General features: G+C 45.0%; 1 long non-coding RNA gene across 1 annotated transcript; it reads left to right on the top strand.

Moving 5' to 3' along the window:
* Positions 1–2893: 2893 nt before the first annotated feature.
* Positions 2894–25103, top strand: LOC115474565. Its single transcript, XR_003942873.1, has 2 exons — positions 2894–3032; positions 24488–25103. It is a non-coding gene; the product is annotated as an uncharacterized LOC115474565 (long non-coding RNA).
* Positions 25104–26963: the final 1860 nt, after the last annotated feature.

Here is a 26963-nt window from a genome sequence, read left to right as displayed (position 1 = left end):
TCTCCCTGGCGTTATTGAATGTGTTTTGTTCACCACACTATTCCTTCGACTTGTCAAGTTTGGTGTGATCTCTGTTCCTCCACCTGGGTGATTGATCTCACCTTTAAGGGATCCTCAGGAGCTTAGCCTAGAATGGGTGGCAGAGCTGGTGGTTGGGAGGCGGGGCTAGTGTGGGCAAACATATACGGTCTGTGCTGGGGCTGGTGGTTGGGAGGCGGGACTAGTGCTGGGCAGACTTATACGGTCTGTGCCGGGGCTGGTGGTTGGGCGGCGGGGATAGTGCTGGGCAGACTTATAGGGTCTGTGCCAGAGCCGGTGGTGGGTGGCAGGGATAGTGCTGGGCAGACTTATACGGTCTGTGCCAGAGCTGGTGGTTGGGAGGCGGGGTTGGTGGTTGGGAGGCGGGGATAGTGCTGGGCAGACTTATACGGTCTGTGCCAGAGCTGGTGGTGGGTGGCAGGGATAGTGCTGGGCAGACTTATATGGTCTGTGCCAGAGCTGGTGGTTGGGAGGCGGGGTTGGTGGTTGGGAGGCGGGGATAGTGCTGTGCAGACTTATACGGTCTGTGCCAGAGCTGGTGGTGGGTGGCAGGGATAGTGCTGGGCAGACTTATACGGTCTGTGCACTGAAGAGGACAGTACAAATAAAAAAAGTAGCACATATGAATTTATCTTCTTGGGCAGACTGGATGGACCGTGCAGGTCTTTTTCTGCCGTCATCTACTATGTTACTACTTTAATATGTGGCCATTTAAAAACTTACCATGTGAGTACTTATCAACACCTATTTTGTAGACAATAAGGTCTCCTGCTTTACCTGTGCATTAACTGCAAGTGTGCATTAATGTAGATGTGATAAGAATGCACCAAAAAAAATGTTTTTTAAATATTTTACCGCGTGGCTAGTGCACATCAGTGGCATAGCCACGGCTTTGGACTGAGGCCCACCCAGCAGCGGGCAAGGATCTCCAAGCCCTGCCAGCTGGAGACTCCTGGCACATCTCCCTCCAGGAGATGGGGGGGACCAGGAAGTTGCATCAGAGGGAAGGCCCGGAGGTGGCTCAAGCAAAGGGAATGAGTTGACGTTCACTGCTGGTGAAGACCTAAAGGATTTAAAGGTACAGGAAGGGAGGTCAGGGGAGTGGAGTTAGGTGGGAGAGATGCTGGGCAAGAGGGTGAGGCTGTTGTGCCCATCCACTTTGGACTCAGGCCTGCCCAAAATGAGGTGTCTAGCTACGCCCCTGGTGCGCACATATGCAAAAACGAATACGCAACGCTTTAGAGCATCTTGCGTTAGGCTTTTTTTGTTGTGTTAGGTGTGTGCTAGTGTCAAACACAGCTTAGTGTAAGGACCCCGAAGTGACTTGCCCAAGATCACAAGGAGCTGCAGTGGGAGTTGATTCGCAGCCCACTGTTCTAACCATTAGGCTATTCCTTGTGCAGTGAAATATTGTTTAATGCACACAAAGGGCCTTTTCTAGATTTGCCCTGGCCAATGCACTAAACTTATGCACATAAAGCCAGGTGCAGAATTGGTATTATGTGAATATCTTGTAGTGGAGGAGTGGCCTAGTGGTTAGGGTGGTGGACTTTGGTCCTGGGGAACTGAGTTTGATTCCCACCATTTCAGGCACAGGCAGCTCCTTGTGACTCTGGGCAAGTCACTTAACCCTCCATTGCCCCATGTAAGCCGCATTGAGCCTGCCATGAGTGGGAAAGCGCAGGGTACAAATGTAACAAAAATAAAATAGATACTATTGGAGATTCTACATGGAATGTTGCTATTCCACTAGCAACATTCCATGTAGAGAGCTGCGCAGGCTTCTGTTTCTGTGAGTCGTCCTGCACGTACGTGCAGGACATCAGACTCACAGAAGCAGAAGCCTGCGCGGCCACATTGGTGATGTGCAAGGGCCGACTTCTACACGGAATGTTGCCTAGTGGTTAGTGTGGTGGACTTTGGTCCTGAGGAACTGAGTTCAATTCCCGGCACAGGCAGCTCCTTGTGACTCTGGGCAAGTCACTTAACCCTCCATTGCCCCATGTAAGCTGCATTGAGCCTGCCTTGAGTGGGAAAGCACAGGGTACAAATGTAACAAAAATAAAATAGATACTATTGGAGATTCTACATGGAATGTTGCTATTCCACTAGCAACATTCCATGTAGAAGGCTGCGCAGGCTTCTGTTTCTGTGAGTCTGACGTCGTACATGCAGGACGTCAGACTCACAGAAGCAGAAGCCTGCGCAGCCACATTGGTGATCTGCAAGGGCCGACTTCTACATGGAATGTTGCTAGTGGAATAGCAACATTCCATGTAGAATCTCAAATAGTAGCAGCAGTGGAGGAGTGGCCTAGTGGTTAGGGTGGTGGACTTAGTTCCTGGGGAACTGAGTTTGATTCCCACTTCAGCCACAGGCAGCTCCTTGTGACTCTGGGCAAGTCACTTAACCCTCCATTGCCCCACGTAAGCCGCATTGAGCCTGCCATGAGTGGGAAAGTGCAGGGTACAAATGTAACAAAAAAAAAAAAGCACTTAAATGCATGCAAAAGAAAGGATTGGTGTGTGTGAGGGAAAGTACGTGCATTGTTTCTCTTTGAAATTGCTCATATCTGCCGCACAAGTTAGGAAATTTGCAATAAAAATGATCCCTTTTACTGTACATTCTATTGAAGTTATGCTGTATTCACCGTTAAACCCCTACATTTGTTTAAAAGTATTATTAAAAAATTGACTGAGTTGTCGCTGGAGACACAAACAGCTGGTTTCACAATTCTGACATGTTGTCACTTCAGATCCAGATATTTCCTGCCAGTGGACCACATTCTTATCTTCCTCATTGTCAGCTTCCTCTTCAATGACTGCAGATGCCTTCATAACAGGCAGTCTTCCTCTGGTGGACATTCTTTTGCCCTGCTGCTGTTCCCTGCCTCTTGGCCGGGGCCTGAGCCCCCCCAGCTGTGATCTTGTAAGACCTGCAGCATCTCGGACAGAAAGAGTACCTGGATCAGTGCTTGGGCCTCCGGGCAGCAGGTAACTTTTGGCTTTGGTCAGGGCGTTGCAGGTCAGTAAATCTCAGTGCATTTTGTCTAGCAAAAATGGTGCCGGTACTCAAATGCCAGGCCACCCTTCAGGGGTGGGGTGATCATTGAGGGACCCACCCTACAATGGCCAGGACCCCTGCAACCAGTCACAGAATCTGTGACAAGGCAGAATTGGTGTGTAGAACCTGAGCTCTTTCATTAAAATACGAGAACCATGGGTCAAGTTTAGCAAACAGTGGAAAAGGTGCCGGTACTCAGTACCCCCAAGTACCCCCTCAAAATAAAGCCCTGGTAAATCTTAATAGAGAACTTTAGAACTTTGCTGGGTTACTGACACCTCTCCACCCCTGCTTCTAAGTACTGAAGAATTCAGCTGACTGGGGATCGGTTCTTATCAGGTCTTCACCAGTGGTTTTTGGAAATGAAGGCCACCTGCCTTGGCGGAGAAGATATAGCTGACCTGATTAACCCACCCCGTTTCTCAATCCTTCTCCCTCAGCACACCACTGTACAGGGCTTCAGAAATGATCCGGGGGGGGGGGGGGGGGGTTATGTGTCGGCTGTTTCTGTTCTGTTTTGAGAATTTGAGTTCTAATCTTTGCAGTGCCAGGTTTCAGAAGGCTCCAGCATGTTGCTCTATCCTATACCCTTCTTTCGGGGAGACCTACTTGGCATCTTATGATTCCAGTAATGTGTCCCACGGGCCCAGCAGAAACCAGAACTGAAGGGGGCAGGGGTTATGCTAGGAAAAGTTGGAAAATTAGTGAAGCACATAAAGAATAATTTAATAAAGTGAGAGAACATTAACATAACAATTACATGTGTATATGTTTCGATTGCCATCATATATGTGCTTATGTGTGCATAAATCCACCTAAGTATTTATTCTGTAAATAAACGCATAGCTTGCATAGCACATATTTGACAGTTAAATATACAAATGGGTGGAGTCTGGGTGGACCCTAGGCAGGTCTCCCAGTTACATGCATAACATTTCTTATTTACTTATCAGACTTACAGCCTGCACTATCGAGAAATCTAAGTGGGTTGGAATACTATAATTTACTTGTGTATCTCCGACTTTCAAACAACAATAGAACCAGGGGGCATAAGATGAAGCTAGAATATGGTAGATTTAAAACAAATAGGAGAAAGTTTTTCTTTACTCAGCGTGTAGTTGGACTCTGGAACTCGTTGCTGGAGAATGTAGTGACAGCAGCTGGCCTTACGGAATTTAAACGGGGTTTGGACAGATTCCTGAGGGAAATGTCCATTGAACATTATTCATTTTTTCTTTTTTTTTTTTTTTTTTGGGGGGGGGGGGGGGTTGCCGTGTTCTTGAAGCCTGGATTGGCCGCTGTCGGAGACAGGATGCTGGGCTTGATGGACCACTGGTCTTTTCCCAGTATGGCAGTGCTTGTTCTTATCTAAGCACAAGCATTTATACCATGCTCGTGTCTAACTACGTATGTGTGTCTCAAAAAAGATATAGCGGAATTAGAAATGGTTCAAAGAAGAGCGGCCAAAATGATAAAGGGGATGTAACTTCTCCCGTATAAGGAAAGGCTAAAGAGGTTAGGGCTCTTCAGCTTAGAAAAGAGATGGCTGAGGGGGGAGATATGAGTGAGGTCTGTAAGATCCTGAGTGGTGTAGAACGGGTAGAACTGAATCGATTTTTTGCTCTTTCAAAAAGTACAAAGACTAGGGGACACTCAAGGAAGTTACATGGAAATACTTTTAAAACAAATAGGAGGAAATATTTTTCACTCAGCGAAGAGTTAAGCTCTGGAACTCACTGCAGGATGTGGTAACAGCAGTTGGCGTATCTGGATTAAAAGAAAAAAGTTTGGACAAGTTTCTGGAGGAACAGTCCATAATCTTCTATTAAGGTAGACATGGAGAAAGTCACTACTTAACCCTGGGGTCAGTAGTAAGGAATTCCTTGCTCTTTGGGTGTCCAGGAATGTTGCTACTAATTGGGATTCGGTCAGGTACTGGTGACCTGGATTGGCCACTGTTGGAAGCAGGATACAGGGCTAGTAACTAACTTGTTAGTCTCACTCACACACACGATTGACTCGGGCTGCACATACTGCAGCGGGACATGTTTATCCACTCCTACCCTAGATGAGGTAATATTTAACCATCTCTCTGACCTCACGTGCAACTTTCTTCAAATCAATCACCTTACTTTCTAATTCTTCCTACTTTCTTACCCATCTGTATGTTACAACTTTGCCTTACTCTTCACTACCAATTATAATGTTCTAGTACATATTGTGTTGTCATTGCAAGTAGTATACCATGCCGTACTTTTGTATTGTTGTTTGAATATTTTTACTGCTCTAATTGCCTCCTGCTCATGTTTGATCTATTCTTACTGTACACCGCCTTGAGTGAATTCCTTCAAAAGGCAGTAAATAAATCCTAATAAATAAATGGACCACTGACCGGACCCAGTATGGCTATTCTTATGTACCCGGTTATAAACCTACTTCTCTTCACAGAATAGGCCTGTCGCTTCTGTCCCTGCTCTAATTTTAGAAAGTCGTTTGAGATCTGATCTTTGCAGTGCCAGATTTCAGGAGGCCACATCATTTGCTGTACCCTAAATTACCCTTCTTTCACTCACGTATGACTCCAGTAATGTGTCCAAGCATCCAGCAGAAACCAGACAAATGAATGCAATTGTTGAGTAACCAGGGCTTTTTTTGAGGGGGTACTTGGGGGGTACTGAGTACCGGCACCTTTTCCATTGTCTGCAAAAATTGACCCATGGACCCCAAGTTTTAATGAAAAAGCTCAGGCTCTACACACCAATTCTGCCTTGTCATAGATTCTGTGACCAGTTGCAGGGGGCCTGGCTATTATGGGGTGGGTCCCTCAGTGATCACCCCACACCTGAAGGGTGGCCTGGCTTTTGAGTACCGGCACCTTTTTCGCTAGAATAAAACACGCTGCTCCTTAGGATTCCAGAATCTTGCTATTCTTTGAGGTTCTACATGGAATGTTGCTACTCTGAGATTCTGCATGGAATCTTGTCACTCTTTAGGATTCCAGAATCTTGCTATTCTTTGGGGTTCTACATGGAATGTTGCTACTCTTTGAGATTGTGAATGGAAACTTGCTACTCTTTAGGATTCCAGAATCTTGCTATTCTTTGGGGTTCTACTTGGAATGTTGCTGTTGTTTGAGATTCTGCATGGAATCTTGTCACTCTTTAGAAGGGCTTTTTTTGAGGGGGTACTTGGGGGTACCAGCACCTTTTCCATTGTCTGCTAAAATTGACCCATGGACCCTATGTTTTAATGAAAGAGCTCAGGCTCTACACACCAATTCTGCCTTGTCATAGACTCTGTGACTGGTTGCAGGGGGCCTGGCTATTGTGGGGTGGGTCCCTCAGTGATCACCCCACCCCTGAAGGGTAGCCTGGCATTTGAGTACCGGCACCTTTTTTGCTAGAAAAAAAACGCACTGCGAGTAACTGTTTCCTGCTGGTGCTGCAGCGTGCCACTTGCAGAGACTGCGCTGAAAGCTGCCTCTCTCTGGCAGACAGAGCCTTTCCTCTGCGCATCCAGCCTCAATGATGCAACTTCCTGTGGGTGGGATGTGCAGAGGAAAAGCTCTGCCGGCCAGAAAGAGGCAGCTTTCAACATGGCCTCTGCCAGTGATGTGCTGCAGCATTTGAAGAACCAGTGAGGGGATGGGAGCTAGACAGATGCCAAACTCAGGTACGGAGGGGGGCGGGGCATTGAGAGATACCAGACCAAGTGGGGAAGGGGGAGAGATGCTGGACAGGAAGAGAGAGAGAGAGAGACATAGAGTAAAGCAGAGGGGGAAGAGAGGGGGAGAGATACTAAATAGTAGCAACAGTGGAGGAGTGGCCTAGTGGTTAAGGTGGTGGACTTTGGTCCTGAGGAACTGAGTTGGATTCCCACTTCAGGCACAGGCAGCTCCTTGTGACTCTGGGCAAGTCACTTAACCCTCCATTGCCCCATGTAAGCTGCATTGAGCCCGCCATGAGTGGGAAAGCGCAGGGTACAAATGTAACAAAAATAAAATAGATACTATTGGAGATTCTACATGGAATGTTGCTACTATTGGAGATTCTACATGGAATGTTGTTATTCCACCAGCAACATTCCATGTAGAAGGCTGCGCAGGCTTCTGTTTCTGTGAGTCTGACGTCCTGCACGTATGTGCAGGACGTCAGACTCACAGAAGCAGAAGCCTGCGCGGCCACATTGGTGATCTGCAAGGGCCGACTTCTACATGGAATGTTGCTAGTGGAATAGCAACATTCCATGTAGAATCTCAAATAGTAGCAACAGTGGAGGAGTGGCCTAGTGGTTAGGGTGGTGGACTTTGGTCCTGGGGAACTGAGTTCAATTCCCACTTCAGGCCCAGGCAGCTCCTTGTGACTCTGGGCAAGTCACTTAACCCTCCATTGCCCCATGTAAGCCCCATGAGTGGGAAAGCGCGGGGTACAAATGTAACAAATAAAATAAAATATTGGGAGAGGAGGGGGAGCAAAGGAAAAAGAGAGAGACTTGGACCAGATGGGAGGGGGCAGATGCAGGACTGGCTGGGGATGGGGAGCAGAGGGAAGAGAGAATGAGACATTGGACCAACAGATCAGGCAGGGTAGGGAGTGGGGGTGCAGGAAGAAGGGAAGAGAGAGGAGAGAATCAGGACATGTGGAGGGACAGGGACACAGAAGAAATGCTGCCAGTGGATGAAGCATAGGGACAGGGTCACAGAGGGTAATACTGGACATTAGAGGAGGAATGGGGACATTGAGAGTTATGCTAAACTGAGTAAGATAGGGACACATAGGAGACGTGCAGAATAGGGACAGGGAAACAGAGGGGAGACACTGGCAGATGGATAGGGACACACAGGAAAGATGAATGATGAACATAGAGAAGAAATGTCAAAAGGAGAGAGTTGAGAAGAGCAGAAGAGAGACAGTAGGAATAGGACCAAAGCAATGTTCAGATAACAGTAGGAAAAAAGGTTTTTTTTTTCTATTTGTAATATGTCAGCTTTGCGAAATCTGCCTCCCCCCACCCCCCAGTCTCCATTGCCCTAGGACGAATGATATTAAAGGGGGCCCATCTCAAATTTTCCACCCAGACCCCATTAAGTCTTAGCTATGCCAATGGCAAGTAGGTAACTGGAGGGAAGAGCCAAATGATGCCAAAACATTTGTGGAGCACAAGGCCTCCAATTCTCTGTAAGTGACAGAAAGTCTGAAGAGGAGATTGGTATACTGCGCTCTCTTTATGTGACTCTAGTCTCCACCAACGAGGAGAGCAGCTGTGCGTTGGTGGAGAGTGACCCTCTGAGTGGAGGAGTAGCCTAGTGGTTAGTGCAGTGGACTTTGATCCTGGTGAACTGGATTCAATTCTTACTGCAGCTCCTTGTGACTCTGGGCAAGTCACTTAACCCTCCATTGCCCCTGGTACAAAATAAGTACCTGAATATAAGTAAACCGCTTTGAATGTAGTTGCAAAAACCTCAGAAAGGTGGTATATCAAGTCCCAGTTCCCTTTCCCTATTTGAGATTCTACATGGAATGTTGCTTAGTGGTTAGTGCAGCTGACTTTGATCCTGGGGGAACTGGGTTCAATTCCCACTGCAGCTCCCTACTGGGTTCAATTCCCACTGCAGCTCCCTGTGACTCTGGACAATTCACTTAACCCTCCATTGCCCCAGGTACAAATAGTACCTGAATATAATATGTAAACTGCCTTGAATGTAGTTGCCAAAAACACAGAAAGGCAGTATATCAAGGCCCATTTCCCTCCCCCCTCTGCATTTGGTGTTCAGTGCCAGGCTGGGTTTGCTGTGGGGATGTTTGAGTTGCCAAGTTACTCAAGAGGAAGAGTATTTTTAAACTTGCACTGCAAAGCAGTGTGGGATTTGTAGTTTCTGATTCCACCAATTGAAATGAGCATTTCAGGTCCCATAATGCATCAAGATAAGGTTGTCAGAAATCAAGGATTGGCTTAAAATCTCCTTCCTGGAGTTGGGTAGCTCTGGCGTATATCCACATGGGGGAGGGAAGAGAGCTGTAGAAGGGGAGAGAACTTTAGTATCTGTGTGTGATGGGGGTAGGGGGATGCAGCAGGAGAGAAGAGAGCAGAGTATCAGTATACAGAGGGGAAATACATAAGGGAAGGGAAAGGGGCTTGATATACTGCCTTTCTGTGTTTTTGGCAACTATATTCAAAGCAGTTTACATAGTTTATACAGGTACTTATTTGTGCCTGGGCAATGAAGGGTTAAGTGACTTGCCCAGAGTTAAAAGGAGCTGCAGTGGGAATAGGAACCCAGTTCCCCAGCATCAAGGTCCACTGTACTAACTACTAGGCTACTCCACTATGGCTGCCAACTGGCTTCAGATTCGCAGGACAGGGTTGATCTAGTCCTATGTTTACCCCAGTGCATGCTGGGGCTTGTAGTCTTGCTTTTCTTAGGGACTACAAATGGGGAAATGAGGACAAGTCTCTACATGCAACAGGGTAAACTGAGAACTGAATCAACACTGTGCTGAGAATCAGCAGGAGAGAATAGAGCTGGTGGGGGGGGGGGGGGGGGAGAGCTGGTAATGCACTTGCAAATGTGGAGGAGAGACAGAGATTTGGGGTGATGTATGGGAGAGTGTAGCTATAGGGGTGATCATTGAGGGAGAGCCATGGGGGTGGTGATTGAGTGACAGCTATGGGGGGGGGGGGGTTGTATGTATGGGTGGTCGAGAGAGAGCTATGGGTGTGTATGAGGGCAAAGGGTTTAAAAGAGAGCTATGGGTGTAAACTTGGTGGGGGGGGGGGTAGAGGATGATTGATCTGTGGAAGACATAGGTTCAATCATGTCACTCCTTTATTGCGATCTCTCCATTGGCTCCCTGTAGAAGCACAATGTAAATTTAAGCTTGTTATACTTATCCACAAATTATTCTACGGTTTTGCTCCAGATTTGCTCCTGGTGGAGCTATTTACTGTAAGAACAGCGGTTCGTCCCCTTAGATCGAAGGACCATTGTCTGCTGCAGTTTCCTTCTGTAAAATACGTGAGGTATAAGGTCCTTTCATAGCTCCGGTTTTATCTATTGTTCAGGTCAACGTTGGAACTCCTTTCCTTTGGAGTTGAGATTGGTGGAATCTTACCTACGCTTTTGTAAATTGTTAAAGGCTTATCTGTTTTCCATTTGTTTAATGTAATTTTGTGCTTATGGTATTGACATAATACTAATTGGTCTCTGTATAACTGTATATTTTTTTTCCTAGTGATGGCCGTGTTTTTAATTTAACTTGTAATCCGCATTGATCCTTAGTTGGTATATAACAAAATATATAAACAGAAGTATGAGCATGAGAAAGAGCTATGAGACAGGGTCAGGGAGGGGCTCAAAAGAAAGCTATGGATGTATGCAAGCTGTTTGTGTGGGTCGGGGGGGGGGGGGTAGTGGTTTCAGAAAGAGAAGCATAGGCATGTGTGTGCAGGAAGGAAATGTGAGAAAGCTATGGAGATCTGTGTGTGTGTGTGTGTGTGTGTGTGTGCGTGCGTGTGTGTGTGCGTGTGTACATGCGTGTGTGTGTGTGTGTGTGTGTGAGACTGGGGCATGGCTTAAGAAAGAGATGGATGAACAAGGAACTGGGAAAAGGGGGGTGGGGAAGAGGTGTCCTGTTGGGGGCCTGGAAGAAAGCTGAAGGGTGTCCACCCTGGAAAGGGGGCAGAGAATGCTGGGGATTGATCCTGTCAGGGGTCACGGGGGAGGGGATGGGGGTTCAAGCTAGTTGGGGGAGTGAGACTGCTAGGGTGGGGGGTTGAGCCTGAAGGAGAAAAGGGGGAAAGCCTAGGGCATGGAGGAGCCACATCCTTATGATGAGGGGAATTCTAGACAAACAATTACAAATAAAGAAATCAGGATTTTCAAAATGTTTGCACCAGATTCCCCCAGGTGTATTAAAAACATAAAAACAAGAGATTTGAGGGTCAGTGTAGGTGTTTAATGTACATCAGTGATCATGAAGGAATCCGCAGGCCTCCTTTTCCTATAGGGTGTTGTGACCTTTTCTTTTCTTATCAGATCACTGAGCATTTCAGAGCTTTGCTCCATTATCAGCTTACTGACCTCATTTCTACAGTTAAAAAGGATCTGATTTCTGAAGCACTATAAATGGCCTGGGTGTGTGTGGAGGGGGGGTTGTTGAGGGATGTAGTATTATTTTTATTACATTTGTACCCTATGCTTTCCCACTCATAGCAGGTTCAATGCAGCTTACATATTATATACAGGTACTTGTTTGTACCTGGGGCAATGGAGGGTTAAGTGACTTGCCCAGAGTCACAAGGAGCTGCCTGTGCCTGAAGTGGGAATCAAACTCAGTTCCTCAGGACCAAAGTCCACCACCCTAACCACTAGGCCACTCCTCCACTGTTGCTACTATTTGAGATTCTACATGGAATGTTGCTATTCCACTAGCAACATTCCATGTAGAAGTCGGCCCTTGCAGATCACCAATGTGGCCGCGCAGGCTTCTGCGAGTCTGACGTCCTGCACGTACGTGCAGGACGTCAGACTCACAGAAACAGAAGCCTGCGCAGCCTTCTACATGGAATGTTGCTAGTGGAATAGCAACATTCCATGTAGAATCTCCAATAGTATCTATTTTATTTTTGTTACATTTGTACCCTGCGCTTTCCCACTCATGGCAGGCTCAATGCGGCTTACATGGGGCAATGGAGGGTTAAGTGACTTGCCCAGAGTCACAAGGAGCTGTGCCTGAAGTGGGAATCAAACTCAGTTCCTCAGTTCCTCAGGACCAAAGTCCACCACCCTAACCACTAGGCCACTCCTCCACTGTTGCTACTGTTTGAGATTCTACATGGAATGTTGCTATTCCACTAGCAACATTCCATGTAGAAGTCGGCCCTTGCAGATCACCAATGTGGCCGCGCAGGCTTCTGCTTCTGTGAGCTGCCTGTGCCTGCAGTGGGAATTGAACCCAGTTCCCCAGGACCAAAGTCCACCACCCTAACCACTAGGCCACTTCTCCATTATTCTGTGAAAGACATTGTGTATTCCCAAAATAGTGCTTTGGGAGACCTGTGTACACCCTGGCTTTTAAACACCAATAAATCAGTTTGAAGATTGTTAATATTTTACCTGTTTCAGTCTGAAGTCTGCATAGGGCTCTGATGGAGATCTGCCTTTCACCTGTCCATGCTGTATTCATGCTCTATGCATATCAATGTGATTCCTGCGTGGGGCTCCGATGAAGATCAGCTCTTCAGTTCTTTGTGCTGTGTTCATCCTTCACGTGGTTTCAGTGTGATGCCTGCACAGAGTTCTGATGATCTGCTCTTCAGTTGTCTGTGCTGTATTCATGCTTTACTTACATCAGTGTGATGCTTGCATGGGACTCTGAGGAATAGCTGCTCTTCAGCAGTCCGTGCTGTATTCATGCTTTACTTATATCAATGTGATGCCTGCATGGGACTCTGAGGAATATCTGCTCTTCAGCAATCCGTGCTGTATTCATGAATTACATGTATCATTGTAACACCTGCATAGGGCTTTAATGAAGATCTGTTCTTCAGCTATTTACTTTTATTTATTTATTGGCATTTATTAATCACCTTTATGAAGAGATTCAGCCAAGGCGAAGTACAGCGGGCAAAGTTTAGCATAAAACTTGCAATTTGTTAACAGCGTAACAATAGTAAAATAATCAAGCATAAACATAAATACAATAAATGAGGTAAACTTGAAAACAGTAAATTGAAACCTAATAATAGAACTACTGTGAAACAGTATCAAAAATATACACATTTAACGTTTATGCTGTATTCATTCTTTATGTGCTCTGAGGAAGGTCTTCACAGCAGTCATTGGAGGAAGGATTTTCAAAATCACGAATACTTCCTTTGGAATAAATAAATAATATAAAGGGCTTCTTAAATTATTTGGTTTGACAATTGACGTAGTTTTAACAAGTCTGCTGCTGTCACACGAACCAGTGCACAAGACTGTTAAACCTTAAAGCTGACCGTTCATTAACAGGGGTATAGTGGTATGGGTGGGCCCTAGTGGCTGCCACGTGAACTACACCAGTAACAGGAGAACTGAGGTGATGCCAGCATCTCTTCTGCCTTGTGCCCCCTCCCCCACATTAACTCCAAACCCCACCAAATTGTCAGTTCTGGCTAAACGGCACATGTTGCCTTATATGGAAATTGTTCTTTAGCAGAGGAAAGGATCATTCTCAGACCCCAATACTTTAAGATTGTTTTTTAATTTTTTTAAACCTCTTGGGAAAATTGCTGTTTTGCCAGCTGATTCATGGAACCAAAGAACAAGAAATCCACAGCACTTTCCAGAGTCCTGCAAGACTTATATTTGACACTGGGCTCTATGTACTAAGCTCAGTACTAGATGTTAAAGTCACAGCAGAGGGGGAAGCTCAAGGTAGGGGTGAGGTGCATTAACAGAGCTGGGTAGGAATGAGGTCTCAGCATTGGAATAACAAGACTCAGGTGCATTGGTAGAGCTGTGTGTGGAGGTTCTGGAACAGTAGAAAGTGCCTTATCCTCAGGAGGAGGGAGGTGCATTTGGTGAGCTAAGTGCGGGGGGTCTCAGCAAAGGCATCCGGTAGAACAGGCTTAGGAAGGCCAGGGCTTTTTTTGAGGGGGTACTTGGGGGTACTGAGTACCGGCACCTTTTCCGTTGTCTGCTAAAATTGACCCATGATCCCCAAGTTTTAATGAAAGAGCTCAGGCTCTACACACCAATTCTGCCTTGTCATAGATTCTGTGACTGGTTGCAGGGGGCCTGGCTATTCTAGGGTGGGTGCCTCAGTGATCACCCCACTCCTGAAGGGTGACCTGACATTTGAGTACCTGCACCTTGTTCACTACAAAAAACACACTGAGGAAGGCTAAGCCTTCCCAGCCTCAAATATAACCTTCCCTGCCTCCCTCCTGCTGCCACCGCTGCTGCTTCTTTTTCCAACCAGCAGTGGCGATGGTGGCAAAACAAGAAGCCAGAACAAGGCTGTAGTCTTCAGGTGTGCGCTGCCTGCCCTGCCGGTCCTCTGTCCAAGAACAGGAAGTAGATATCAGAGAAGGCAGAGGACCCACAGAGCTGACAGCAGGCACCTGAAGGCGGTGGGCCCTACACCTGTTTCTTCTTGTTTTGCCTGCTGTTGCTTCTGCTTGTTGGAAAAAGTTATAATTCTTCCTAAAACCAGACTGTGATTCCTCTGACAGCTCGAATGTTTCAGCTTTGTTGGAAAGTTCCCCCAGGAAGAGGTGACTTCTCGAGCCACCCTCCTGGTAGCTTTCGTTTTTCTTCAGGATAAGGAAGCTTTGCTGTATTTACAACAAGCAATGTTCAGAAGCAATGGATCCACAGAAGCTTAGCGGAGATTGGGTGGCAGAGCCGGTGGTGGGAGGCGGGGCTAGTGGTTGGGAGGCGGGGCTAGTGCTGGGCAGACTTCTACGGTCTGTGCCCTGAAAATGGCAGATACAAATCAAAGTCAGGTATACACATAAAGCAGCACATATGAGTTTATCTTGTTGGGCAGACTGGATGGACTGTACAGGTCTTTCTCTGCCATCATCTACTATGTTACTGTGTTACTACGTATGTTACAACAAGCTACCTCGGGTACTTTTATGGGAGAGAGAATTTGTATATTTCCTGATGTTGCCAGACGGACACAGGAGAGAAGGAAGAAGCTTCTTTCTACGAGACAGGAGTCCCTGGCTTTGGGGGCAAGATTTCAGTTAAGGTTCTCTTGTAAATGTGTTCTTCAGCTGACTAATGCTACTTTTCGTTTCTTCGAACTTCGCAGCCTCGTCACTTTTTTAGATGCAAGAACTCCTAAGTGAGATGATATTTGGACTTTTAAGTTTTATTTTAGGTGCTGAGTTCTTTATTTCTTTCTTTTCTTTTTCTTGATTGCCTTCTCTCAGGTCATGGTGTATTGTTCACGCTTGCCCCTCCCCCTCCCCTTTTGTGGACCTATAAAGCCTGTGCAAACATTTATTGGGCAATTCCCTTTATTTGTTTGTTTCCTTCCTTTTTTATGGCATTTTTCTTGACAAAGTTATCTTTGGATTGTATAATTGAAATTTCTATTTAAAAAAAAGAGAGGTTTGGTAGCCGTGTTAGTCCACTCTTAAGGTTATCAATAGAAATCAAACCAAATAAAACATGGAAAAGAAAATAAGATGATACCTTTTTTATTGGACATAACTTAATACATTTCTTGATTAGCTTTGGAAGGTTGCCCTTCTTCCTCAGATCGGAAAGAAGCAAATGTGCAGCTGACAGTGTATATAAGTGAAAACATTCAAGCATTACTATGACAGTAAAATAGATACCATTGGAGATTCTACATGGAATGTTGCTACTATTGGACATTCTACATGGAATGTTGCTATTCCACTAGCAACATTCCATGTAGAAGGCTGCGCAGGCTTCTGTTTCTGTGAGTCTGACGTCCTGCACGTACTCACAGAAGCAGAAGCCTGCGCTGCCACATTGGTGATCTGCAAGGGCCGACTTCTACATGGAATGTTGCTACTATTGAGATTCTGTTGCTACTATTGGACATTCTACATGGAATATTGCCACTATTGGAGATTCTACATGGAATGTTGCTATTCCACTAGCAACATTCCATGTAGAAGGCTGCGCAGGCTTCTGTTTCTGTGAGTCTGACGTCCTGCACGTACGTGCAGGACGTCAGACTCACAGAAGCAGAAGCCTGCGCGGCCACATTGGTGATCTACAAGGGCCGACTTCTACATGGAATGTTGCTAGTGGGACAATGGGCAAGTCACTTAACCCTCCATTGCCCCATGTGAGCCGCACTGAGATTCTACATGGAATGTTGCTACTATTGGAGATTCTACATGGAATGTTCCTATTCCACTAGCAACATTCCATGTAGAAGGCTGCGCAGGCTTCTGTTTCTGTGAGTCTGACGTCCTGCACGTACGTGCAGGACGTCAGACTCACAGAAGCAGAAGCCTGCGCGGCCACATTGCTGATCTACAAGGGCCGACTTCTACATGGAATGTTGCTAGTGGAATAGCAACATTCCATGTAGAATCTATAGAAATCAAATCAAATAAAACATGGAAAAGAAAATAAGATGATACCTTTTTTATTGGACATAACTTAATACATTTCTTGATTAGCTTTCAAAGGTTGCCCTTCTTCCTCAGATCGGTATCATCTTATTTTCTTTTCCATGTTTTATTTGGTTTGATTTCTATTTAAAAGAAAAACCAGACTGTGATAAATTTAACAAGTTGCAGTCCTCAACATACATATTCAAGTCCGTAAGTCATCAGCAACATTTTTTGGAATGGTGATAGTGCTGGGCAGACTTATACGGTCTGTGACAGAGCCGGTGGTGGTAGGCGGGGCTGGAGGTTGGGAGGCGGGGCTGGTGGTTAGGAGGTGGGGATAGTGCTGGGCAGACTTCTACGGTCTGTGCCCTGAAAAAGACAGATAGAAATCAAGGTAAGGTATACACAAAAAGTAGCACATATGAGTTTATCTTGTTGGGCAGACTGGATGGACCGTGCAGGTCTTTTTCTGCCGTCATCTACTATGTTACTATGTTACTATAATCTCTCCCCAAATGTGATGGAAACTAACCTGCTTCTAGGCAATAGTTTAACCAGACTGTAAGAACAGATGCAGACTCATCATTCATAGCATTCTTCAAACGAGCAGGACACGGACCTAAGATACAATTAGCCTTTGAATACCCCTTAACCAAACTTTGAGTTTCCTCCTCCGTTATTAAATCAAATCTGCTCCAAAAAATGATCTACCGGAATATCATTGGTTAAAACTAAACACTCTTCCTCCTCAGTTCTGGTCGCCGTATCTCAAAAAAGATACAGCAGAATTAGAAAAGGTTCAATGAAGAGCGACCAAAATGATAAAGGGAATGAACTACTCCTGTATGAGGAAAGGCTAAAGAGGTTAGGGCTCTTCAGCTTGGAAAAGAGACGAATGAGGGGAGATATGATTGAGGTCTACAGAATCCTGAGTGGTGTAAAATGAGTAGAAGTAAATCGATTTTTTACTCGTTCCAAAACTAGAAAGACTAGGGGACACACAAGGAAGTTACATGGAAATACATTTAAAACAAATAGGAGGAAATATTTTTTCACTCAACAAATAGTTAAGCTCTGGAACTCTTTGCTGGAGGAGGTGGTAACAGCGGTTAGCGTATCTGGGTTTAAAAAAGGTTTGGACAAATTCCTGGAGGAAAAGTCCATAGTCTGTTTTATTGAGACAGACATGGGAAGCAACTACTTGCCCTGGGATTTAAAGTATGGAATCTTGCTACTCTCAGATTCTGCATGGAATCTTGTCACTCTTTAGGATTCCAGAATCTTGATATTCTTTGGGGTTCTACGTGGAATCTTGTCACTCTTTGGGGTTCTGCAGTGTTGCCACAATTTGGGTTTCTGCCAGGTACTTGTGACCTGTCTTGGCCACTGTTTAGAAAACAGGATGCTATACTGGGCTAGATGGACCACTGGTCTGACCCAATATGGCTACTCTTATCAAAACAGGTGTAATCATTTGTTTACAAATAGCATCGACTTCTTCTACTGTCTTCATCTTTTGCACAGTATAGGGGAACTTGCATCACTGTAAACTAAAGGCTAGCATAGCTGAAGCCTGGTGGTCATTTGGCAACCAACCTTAAACACTGACAGGTAAATATATGGTTGCTAGTTTCTGTTACAGTGCTGCTGAACACCACATGATCACCAGGAAGATGCTGGACTGGGGAGCCAGGGCTGACTGGGAGCCAAGTGTGAAAGCACCTTCATATATTGCCAGAATACTGCAAATACTATTCTATTTAATACATTGTATTTCTTTGGTGTCTATTTTTTGGTACATAATTCCTGGAATGCTTTTTTTTGGGGGGGGGGGGGTCCTTTTACAAAGCAGTAGTTTCAGGTCGAGCATGTGCCATTTCCAGTGCTCTGAAAATGTTTTATTTTTTTCTAGCGTGGCGTTAACCCGGCAGTAATCAGGCATCGCCCTTACTGTCAAATGCATGGGTTTCTTTTCTTCCCTCTCAAATATCCTCTTTCCAGGCTGCTAAAAGTGAGGAGGTGCCTTCTATTTCCACACAGTCTGAAGAATTCTAACACTGCATTTAGTGGCCCTTTTACAAAGGCGTGCTAGTTTTTTTAGCGTGTGCAGTGTTGATGCCCCTGTACAAGTCGTTGGTGTTCAGCTTTGGAGGCTGTATCTTGCTAAGGATGTAAAAAGAATTGAAGCAGTGCAAAGAAAAGGGAAAGGGAAATGGGACTTGATAAACTGCCTTTCTGAGGTTTTTGCATCTACATTCAAAGTGGTTTACATATATTTTGTATGAGGGGCAATGGAGGGTTAAGTGACTTGCCCAGAGTCATAAGGAGTTGCAGTGGGAATTGAACCCAGTTCCCCAGAAGCAGAGTCCACTGCACTAACCACTAGGCTACTCCTCCACTAGTAATGTTCCATCTAGAAGCCTGACCTTGCAGATCACCAATGCAGCCGCGCAGGCTTCTGTTTCTGTGAGTCTGACGTCCTGCACATACGTGCAGGACGTCGGACTCACAGAAACAGAAGCCTGCGCAGCCGCATTGCTGATCTGCAAAGGCAGGCTTCTACATGGAATGTTGCTAGTGGAATAGCAACATTCCATGTAGAATCTCAAATAGTAGCAACAGAATCTCAATAGTAGCAACATTCCATCTAGAATCTCCAATAGTAGTAACATTCCATCTAGAATCTCAAATAGTAGCAACAAAATCTCAAATAGTAGCAACATTCCATGTAGAATCTCAAATAGTAGCAACAGAATCTCAATAGTAGCAACATTCCATCTAGAATCTCCAATAGTAGTAACATTCCATCTAGAATCTCAAATAGTAGCAACAAAATCTCAAATAGTAGCAACATTCCATGTAGAATCTCAAATAGTAGCAACAGAATCTCAAATAGTAGCAACATTCCACATAGAACCTCAAATAATAGCAACAGTATCTCAATAGTAGCAACATTCCATGTAGAACCTCAAATAGGGAAAAGAAACTGGGACTTGACATGCTGCCTTTTTGAGGTTTTTGCAACTACATTCAAAGCAGTTTACATATATTCAGGTACTTATTTTGTACCAGGAGCAATGGAGGGTTAAGTGACTTGCCCAGAGTCACAAGGAGCTGCAGTGGGAATTGAACGCTGTTCCCTTGGATCAAAGTCCACTGCACTAACCACTCGCAAGCTACAAAAATGGTATGGGATTTGCGTTACAAGACGTATGAGGAGAGACTTGCTGACCTGAACATGTATACCCTGGAGGAAAGGAGAAACAGGGGTGATATGATACAGACGTTCAAATATTTGAAAGGTATTAATCTGCAAACAAACCTTTTCCGGAGACGGGAAGGCGATAGAACTAGAGGACATGAAATGAGGTTGAAGGGGGGCAGATTCAGGAAAAATGTCAGGAAGTATTTTTTCACGGAGAGAGTGGTGGATACTTGGAATGCCCTCCCGAGGGAGGTGGTGGAGATGAAAATGGTAACGGAATTCAAACGTGCATGGGATAAACATAAAAGAATCCTGTTTGGAAGGAATGGATCCTCAGAAGCTTAGCGGAGATTGGGTGGCAGAGCCGGTGGTTGGGAGGCGGGGCTAATGGTTGGGAGGCGGGGCTAGTGCTGAGCAGACTTCTACGGTCTGTGCCCTGAAAATGGTAGATACAAATCAAGGTCAGGTATACATATAAAGTAGCAGATATGAGTTTATCTTGTTGGGCAGACTGGATGGACCGTACACGTTACTATGTTTTTATCTAAACGCTAGAGATGCCCATATATTCCTATGCCTGTAGAAAAGTTTAAAAACACTCCAAAATAGTGATCCTTCATTCATGAAGGATCACTATTTTGGAGTGTTTTTAAACTTTTCTACAGAACTGAAATACGTTTGTAAAAGTCAAGGATATATATTGGATTTTTTGATAATAAATATTTCAGCTTCTCAAGAACTTTGCTGTGCTGTTTGGAACTGAGTTTGAAAAAAGAAAAAAGCAATTAAGTACAGCTGGGTTTTCTTCTTTGAATGCTTAGAACCCTGTTTACTAAGCTGCGCTATAGGCGGGTTAGTGTTTTTAACGCACATTAAACGTGTACGTGCCTATAATATCCCTATAGGTGCCTACACAGTTAGCATGTGTGCTAATTGTAGGCGCATTAAAAACGCTAACGCACCTTAGAATTCAGGGCCCTTGGTATCCCCCACTGATTTACTTGGACCGTTTAAATTCATATACTATATTCTTAGGGACATCTCTAGCATTGGAGGAGTGGTGGCCTAGTGGTTAGAGCACCGGTCTTGCAATCCAGAGGTGGCCAGTTCAAATCCCATTGCTGCTCCTTGTGATCTTGGGCAAGTCACTTAACCCTCCATTGCCTCAGGTACAAACTTAGATTGTGAGCCCTCCAGGGACAGAGAAATACTCAGTGTACCTGAATGTAACTCACCTTGAGCTACTACTAAAAAAGGTGTGAGCAAAATCTAAATAAATAAAGATTCTAGAATTCTAAAGAATAACAAGATTCCATGCAGAATTTCCAAGTGTAGCAACATTCCATGTAGAACCCCAAAGAGTAACAAGACTCTTTGGGGTGGAGGAGTGGCCTAGTGGTTAGAGCACCGGTAGTTTTGCAATCCAGAGGTGGCCAGTTCAAATCCCATTGCTGCTCCTTGTGATCTTGGGCAAGTCACTTAACCCTCCATTGCCTCAGGTACAAACTTAGATTGTGAGCCCTCCAGGGACAGAGAAATACCCAGTGTACCTGAATGTAACTCACCTTGAGCTACTACTAAAAAAGGTGTGAGCAAAATCTAAATAAATAAAGATTCTAGAATTCTAAAGAATAACAAGATTCCATGTAGAATTTCAAAGTGTAGCAACATTCCATGTAGAACCCCAAAGAGTAACAAGATTCTTTGGGGTGGAGGAGTGGCCTAGTGGTTAGAGCACCAGTCTTGTAATCCAGAGGTGGCCAGTTCAAATCCCACTGCTGCTCCTTCTCCTTGTGATCTTGGACAAATCACTTAACCCTCCATTGCCGCAGGTACAAACTGATTGTGAGCCCTCCTGGGACAGAGAAATATCCAGAGTACCTGAATGTAACCCAGCTTGAGCTACTACTAAAAGGTGTGAGCAAAATATATGTTGTTATTATCTGAGATTCTACATGGAATGTTGCTAGTAATTCTGTTGCTAATATTTGAGATTCTAGAGGGAATGTTGCTAGTGGAGGAGTTGCCTAGTGGTTAGAGCACCAGTCTTGCAATCCAGAGGTGGCCGGTTCAAATCCCACTGCTGCTCCTTGTGATCTTGGGCAAGTCTCTTAATCCTCCAATTGCCTCAGGCACAAACAGTGTGTACCAAGGGCAGGGTGGTGGTGGGGGTGGTCTGCCCTGGGTGTAAGAATGAGAGGGGGGGGGGGTGCTCTGCTGCACCTGGCCAAAAGGCTGCTGGCACTGTAGTCAGCTCCTTCAACAGCCCCCTGACCCACTGCATTTTAAAAATCGCTGAATTGGGAGCACAGCTCTAGTGTGCAGTGAACTGCCTCGGCCTGTAAAAGAAGTGGAGGGCCTTCGCTCAATGTGTCCTGCCCTCCTCTGGTGTAACTTCCTATTTCCGCAAGGGTGGGACATAGTGAGAGAAGGCCTGATGAGGGGGTTCACTGCCGCCGATTCAGTGATTTTTAAACTGCAGCAGGTCAAGGGGCTGTCGAAGGAGCTGGCTGCGGTGCCAGCAGCCTTTCAGTCAGGTGCAGCGGGAGCGGAGCATCCCCCCCCCTCGTTCTTACACCCGGGGCGCCGCCGATTCAGCGATTTTTAAACTGCAGCCAGTCGGGTGGCAGAGAGAAGGGGGCTGTCATGGGAGCTGACGGTAGGCAGGTGGGGACTGGGTTGGCGTATGGGCTCAGATGGGAAAAGGGGACTGGGTCGGGGGTGCTCAAATGGGAGAAGGAGACTGGGTCGGGGGGGGGGGGGGCTCAGATGAGAAAAGGGGGCTGGATTTGGAACTGGGGTCTGAGAAGGGGGCAAGAGGGAGAATGGGGCCATGCCTGGGACAGGGGCAGGTGGGAGAATGGGTCTGGGGCTGAAAAGGAGGGCAGGTGAGAGAATGAGGCTGGAGCTGAAAAGGGGGGGCCCTAATGCAAGGCAGGTGGATTAAGGGGACTGGAACTGAGGGCTGAAAAGGAGGGTAGGTGGGATAAGGGGGCTAGTACTGGAACTGGGGGCTGAAAATGGGCAGGGGATGAAACTGTGGGGACTGGGGGCTGAGAAGGGGACAGGGAGAAGTGGCTGGGGCTGAAGCTTGGGACTGGTGGGATAGTGGGGCTGGAACTGGGGGCTGAAAAGGAGGGGGCAGGTGGGAGACATGGGCTGGGGATGGAACTAGGGACAGGTGGGATAATGGGGCTGGAACTGGGGGCTGAGAAGAGGGGGCAGAGAGAGAGGGGACAAATCCTGGATGGAAGGGGGAGATAAAGGGAGGGCAGACCCTGGATGGATAGGAGAGGGAGGGCAAATGGTGGATCGAAGGGGCAGAGAGAAAGGGCCGACAGTGGATGGAAGGGGGAGAGAGAGAGGGCAGACAGGGGCAGATGGTGGATGGAAGGGGCAGAGATAGAGGGCAGACGCTAGATGGAAGGGAGAGAGAGGGCAGATAGTGGTTGGAAGGGGCAGGGAGAGAGAGAAGGTAGACACTGGATGGTAGGGAGAGAGCGAAGACAGATACTGGATGGAAGGGAGACAGTGAAACGAAGATGAGGAAAGCAGAAACCAGAGACAACAAACTGTAAATAAAATATTTTTTTTTTTTTTGCTTTAGGATAAAGTAGTATTGTAGCTGTGTTAATAAATGTTTTTATAAATAGAACATGGAAATAACGTAATCTTTTTATTGGACTAATTTTAATACATTTGACTAACTTTTGGAGAACAAACCCCCCCTTCCTCAGGACAGGATAGGATACTGTAACAGCACTATACTGTATTGACCTGAGGAAGGAGGTTTTGGCCTCTGAAAGCTAAATGTATTAGTCCAATAATATGGTATGATTTTATTTTCTGTATTTGTTTTATTTCTGTTTGTTAATTTGTAAAGTGGTGATTGGTATTTGTTAGTTTTTTTCAAATTTACATCTGCTGTCTTTATATTTTGCACAGTACTAGGGGACATTTTCTGTTTCTGTGGTGTTGCATTGTATGCAGAGTCTGGCATCGGGGGTTCCGTTTAATTTTTGTCTAAATAGAAAGTTTATGATTACTTATTCTATAGTGGATTAGGGTGTGTCTGTGAAAAGACAGGGCTTTAGTTGGCACTGACTGTGCAGGATTGACCATCTGTACTATTCTATCTGGTTTCATTTTACAATAGGTGAATTGATGTTCTAGGACTCACAGTTGTGTTTAAGATGCTTTCCTTTTCCTTGTGTGACTCATAGAAATTACTGCTTATGGTATGGTAGAATTGCTCTATAGGTCCTGAGTGTTTTGTATTCTCGGCATGCCTAGTACAGGATTTTGGAGGGGGGTGTTAAAAAATGACCGGCCCCGGGTGTCAAATACCCTAGGTACGCCACTGGGTACAAACTTAGATTGTGAGCCCTCCTGGGACAGAGAAATATCCAGAGTATCTGAATGTGACTCACCTTGAGCTACTACTGAAAAAGGTGTGAGCAAAATCTAAATAAAGATTCTAGAATTCTAAAGAATAACAAGATTCCATGCAGAATTTCAAAGTGTAGCAACATTCCATGTAGAACCCCAAAGAGTAACAAGATTCTTTAGGGTGGAGGAGTGGCCTAGTGGTGTGAGCAAGATCTGTACACTAAAAACACCAGTGTGCCTTTGTAAAAAGGACCCCTTAGAATTTAGACATAGGAGAGTGGCTTCTGTACCTTCTCTTTTGCGTGCTAATATTCTGCATTTCTGTGGTGTTCCTTTGATGTTTATTCTTTTTTTTTACTATTTCTTTACACTGTTCACTTTCTCAACAAGCATTATTTTGCTCAGATGTGTATTATATAAACTTGAAAATAAGAAAAATAATGAAACACTCCTGGCACCTGAGCGAAAGCTGGGGCACATTCTGATTGAGATGAGAACCCAACGGAGCAGGCTAAGGCTGCAGGCGGGCACACCAGATTGCCCTTTTTCTGCTGTTCCACAGAGTTGAAGATGGAGAGGGGACAGAGGCACTGTGACATGGGAACACAGTAAATTAGTGACTAATGATTCTTCTTCTTTGTGTCAGAAACATCTGGGAACATGTTTTGCAGGTCTAACGTCCTTCTCTTTCCTTTTCAGAACTGACCACTGATGCTGACTCATCGATGGCACGTGGACATCTGGGCACGGCGTTGCGCTCCGTATATTTGATAAGCTGAATTTGACACTCATTTGTGGTAGAGTGTCAGTTTATCAAATATTCTAAGCGAGGCGTCTGATCAGCAGCCACACTACCCTCCGAACGTGCCTGTCTCATTTAGTCTCCAGGCCAGTCCATGAAGGGCGCAGATGCAGTACTGATCCTTCTTCATCTCTTCTCGTGAATCTTGAAATTCTGTTACATATAGATGTATTTTAGAAATGTTTTCAGTGAAAAGTGTTATTTGTTTTGGATATCCATTCAGTTTAATGTGACAAAAGTATACTCGAGTCAGGATTCTGGGAAACTTTTCTACAATAATCATGCAATGACTTTCCTAACAGGAAGCTCCTTCCCATATTTTGAAACATAAATTCTGATATCTTTCTAAGTAAAGAGAAACTGATTCTGTTGAGCTCCACAAGGAATAAGATAAGGGGGTCAAGAAGTCTGCATTTGGAGTATCAGCCCCATATGGTTCAATAGCAAAAAAGGCACAATTATATAAAAAAAACATTTATATAAAATATACACGTAATAAAAACATATAAAATACCATTTTCTTCTCTGTTTTATGATAGGCGATATACCTTGACTGTTTGGTTCTTTTCAACGTTGTATTATTTTATTTATAAGAACCTTTGGGTAAGATTGACACACCATTCCTTTGTTACATCATATCTTCATTGGTAGTGGTTTCCTCTTGTATTATATAACTGTTTGAAATCTTTTGGTCCTCAATTGCTCGATACTATTATGTTGTTTTATCATTTTGTGAAAATGGTATTTTATATGTTTTTATTATGTGTATATTTTATATAAATGTTTTTTTTATATAATTACCATTGTTTTTTAACATATATGTTGCATTTGTTTTTCTTGATTACTGTTTATTTTTATATGTTTTAGTGCTAGACCCCTGAGGCAGGCGTTTGTATGCCGAAACATAGCCCATGTCGGCTCTCTTTCAGAATTAAAAGGACTACACGTATCTCAATCCTGAAGGCCCAGTTGTGCTTTTTTTTGCTGTTTATGTTTGTATCCTGTTTTACCTTCTCTTCTGTTACCCCATATGGTTCAGAAATGATTATTTTGAGCTCAATATTGAAACATTTATGCTCTTAAATCCCCTCCCCCTTTTTAGAAAGCCGCACGGTAATGCCAACACAGCCCATTCACTTTGAATGGGCTGTGTCGGCATTACCGCACTGGCAGTCGCTAGCGTGGCTTTTTAAAAGGGGGCGGGGAGTTAAGACCTATGCTCATAAATTAGCCTTTTTGAAAATTTACTAGGGCTAAGTGTGTAAATTGTTACTCAAGAAGCCCAATTTTTAGCCAGCGGTAATCAGCATTTTGGTGACTGCAGCCAAGGCCACCGGGGGGGGGGGGGGGGGGGGGGGGGGGGGGGGGCAAAAATTCCCCGGGCCCAGACTTCCAAGGGGGGTCCGGCGCCGGGGTCAGGCCACCAGTGCTGCAGTCCCCGGTCTCACCTGCCTTCCTCCTCGGCTCCAGTCCCCCTGCATTCAAAGGCATTCACTCAAGGCGGTGTATAGTAAGAACAGATCAAACATGAGTAGTAGGCAATTAAAGCAGTAAAAATATTCGAACAACAATACAAAATATGGCATGGTATACTACTTGCAATGACAACAAAATATGTACTAGAACATTATAATTGGTAGTGAGGGGTAAGGCACAGTTGTAACATATAGATGAGTAAGAAAGTAGGAAGAATTAGAAAGTAAGGTGACTGATTTGAAGAAAGTTGCACGTGAGGTCAGAGAGATGGTTAAATATTATCTCAGCTAGGGTAGGAGTGGATAAACATGTCCCGCTGCAGTATGTCCAGCCCAAGTCAATCCTTGTGTTGTGAGTGAGACTAACAAGTTAGTTACTTCTTCCGTTAAAGGCTTGGTTGAAGAGTCAAGCTTTCACCTGCTTCCTGAAGTACAGGTAGTCTTGTGTTAAGCGAAGCCTTTCAGGCAATGCATTCCAGAGTGTGGGGGCTACTCCGGAGAAGGCTCGCTTGCGGGTATCACATCGTGTAATGTCTTTTGGAGAGGGTGTAGTTAGTGAAAGTCCTTGGGAGGACCTTAGTGTCCTTGGTGGTGTGTGGAGGATCATCCTATTCTTCAGATTCTCGGGGCCATTTCCTTTCAGGGCCTTGAAGATCAGACATAGATCATGACATCATGCTTCTTAAAAAAAAGAAACCCCAATCATACCCACGGATCTTAGTACCACACATATAAGCAGTAGAATACCTCTACACTATATGGTACCTTGATTGAAATTAAAATTAAACATTTTTTTGAAGTAAAGTCTCTTATTTTTCTCAACGTTTTGATGCTTAAAATTAAAACTTAGGAGGAAAATACTTTATTTAGACCTTAAACTACACTCTTGGAACTTGCT

The sequence above is a fragment of the Microcaecilia unicolor genome, chromosome 7 (assembly GCF_901765095.1).
Source record: "Microcaecilia unicolor chromosome 7, aMicUni1.1, whole genome shotgun sequence".
Classification (NCBI taxonomy): Eukaryota; Metazoa; Chordata; class Amphibia; order Gymnophiona; family Siphonopidae; genus Microcaecilia; species Microcaecilia unicolor.
Note: the sequence above shows the minus strand (reverse complement) of the source record. Positions and strands in the feature narration are given on the sequence as shown.